Raw genomic sequence first — 2906 nt, 5'->3', positions numbered from 1 at the left:
TAGGTAGAAAGAAGAATGGTGGACTGTTCGTGTTTGAATCTCGGACTGTCCGCAAGTCAAACACCATAAAACGAACATGCTGAAATAGTTCTGGACACGCTTCAGCAGCAGCCCCGGACTGTCCACGGGTAGGCCCAAACTGTCCAACATTTGGAGCAGCAAAACACGACCAAAAGAAGACCTTTTGATCGTGATGTGAACAGTAACGGTGGACTGTCCGGGGGTCCGAGGCAGACTGTCTGCAAGTCACGAAATCAGCACAAACAGAGTGGCCCCCGAAAAACGCCCGGAGCAAGGAAAATCCCGATTTGTGACCAAATCAAAACTAATTGCCACCAAATTTTAACCACATGGTCACAAGGCAATAAGTGAGCTACCTCTAGGAGATCATCGCCCAATTTGAAGCCAATCAACAGGAAATTGGATGAACATGAAAAACACCGATTTTCTAACCCTAGAGCTTGATTCGCCCCGATCTATGAACTCATGAGGAATTAGATGAAATCCCTTGGTGGAAGGGCTCAACTCATGTCCTAGTTCATCTCAGTGGAAAAGGAACGAGTCAAAATGGTCTCAAAACGATGAATCAAACCACACAAGAGAAGAGGGAAAGGAAGAACATGAAGAACGCAAACATGATTCACAGGAACAACTCACAAATCGAATCCCAGAGGACACGAGGAGGTTGGGGCCTCCATTCCCGTGGCAATCTTTGTTTCTTACACAAATTATCCAATTTGTGGACCTCTCTCACAAGAAAACCTAAGGGGAGGAGAAAACCTAGAGAAGGATGAAGCAAAATGAAAGAGGTGAGGTAGATGGGAGCTCCCTCATCCTATTTAACATGGCTATTACACAATCCTAGTTTTGCTCTTAGATATTTTTGAGTCGAACCACTTAACCCGAGGGCACTATGGTCCAACCCGAGGTAATCTTCATCCAATGGCCACCGTGCCCTTCATGAGATAGCTTCGCCTCAACGTGAACTCCTCAATACCGCCATGTGCCGTCCGTTCCTCCTTAGAACCTCCACCTGGGTTTTGAGGCCCAAACCTGTGAAACTAGCCAACGATGGTTTTGAGGCCCAAACCACCAAACCACTCGTGAGTAGTGTCCTCCATACATGTCCCCCACCACTCGACACATGTCACCACCGTCCTTGACCGTCCATCCGCCAAGTCCTCCTGAGCCCCGCTCAACTTGCACGCCCACCGTCTTGACTCGGTCAACACGATCACTCCCATGTACACTTGCGCTTGTCGATGTCCTAGATGTCAGCCACCGTGGCTGGTCACCTAGGCTCCTGGTCCCTCAGTCCAAGCCTCATGTCCATCCTTCACCACTCCCGGTCCATCAGCATGGCACTGCACGTCCCTACTTGACCTTCACCTCGCTGTCGACCACCGCCTCCGAGCTCCACACCTGCACACCACAAACCAAGAGACATGTCGCACAACCCAACCCACGCCATGGTTAGCTCACAAACTCAACCTAGGTCGTGGATCACGTTGACAATCACTCATCATAAAATGAACTACAAGGGCATATATCAACCTTGTCTTCACAACATATCTAGATGTCCAACTAGTCTATTCGGGAAAGTCAATAGCGTGTGTAACTGGGTCTCGCAAAAAAGCAACGGAGCCATAAGTGTCGCCAGGGGTACTATTAGTGGAAATCATGTATATATGGAATTCCGGTGGTGCATGTAGTGCGCTTTGTATAGTTGTTGTTCCCATTTAGGTCTTGTTTAAATCCAGGGCATAAAGTTTTAGGGTGTGACATCGGGTGTCACCTGGGGGTGTCGCATGGGGTGTTTGGATACTAATAAAAAACAAATTACAGAATCCATCAGTAATCCAAGAGATGAATTTGTTAAGCCTAATTAACCCGTCATTAGCACATGTGTTACTGTAGCACCGTATTATCAAATCATGAACTAATTAGGCTTAAAATATTTGTCTCGCAATTAGTCACAATCTATGCAACTAGTTATTTTTTAGTTTATATTTAATACTCCATGCATGTGTCTAAACATTCGATGGGATATGGAGTAAACTTTAGGGGGAGAAACTAAACAAGGCCTCACTGTATGTTACCATTAGTATGATACATTTATACATCTATAGATACTAACTGAATAATGTGATAATGAAACACCATTAGTTAAGGACAAGGATGACTTGAAAATGAGTGCATAATCAAACTACAATGCCTAGCTAAATGCCTCTGCTATTCAAACCGGTATTCCCATTCGCAGGTTTCCTATAACTATGATCTAAAAGTGACAAGGAACAAAAAATGTTCAAGTCACTCTGCAATATACTAACTTCTCTAGTAACTGAAAAAACATTATTATGTGCAGATGGGGCTCGATCTATATAACTATAAAACACCTATCATATACATTATTCTATGTGCAACCATTTTCTGACCCTTTTACACTTGAGGAGTTCAGAAAAAAAACACTACGCTACACATGCGCCACGCCGAGTGCGTCTCCTTTGGAGGGGAAAATCTTTTGACCTAGTGACAATATTGCGTGGGGGTCATACTTGTCCTTCAGCTCGGCAATTCTGCTCCACTTGCCCCCAAATAAGTGTTGTTGCCATTCGTCTTGAGACGCTGCTTGCACTCTATGGTGGCCTCATGGCAAAAATCCAGCACTGCTTTGTTGCCCCGATCTAGTCGTTGCACATCATCCGGGGACAATGCTGACCAAATCAAACTCACTACATAGAACACCTGGTCATCTGTAGCTGTGGGGTCACCGCCGTCATCGAGCCATGGATACATGAGGATTATTTCCCCAGCTAGGTTGGCATCCCTGAGGAGACCCTTGAATACACAGGTGTCGAAGTCAAGGATGTGAGACCGTGGGATGACTGGAGCACCCTCCCCTCGTC

This window comes from Miscanthus floridulus, chromosome 7 (assembly GCF_019320115.1).
Source record: "Miscanthus floridulus cultivar M001 chromosome 7, ASM1932011v1, whole genome shotgun sequence".
NCBI lineage: Eukaryota > Viridiplantae > Streptophyta > Magnoliopsida > Poales > Poaceae > Miscanthus > Miscanthus floridulus.
Note: the sequence above shows the minus strand (reverse complement) of the source record.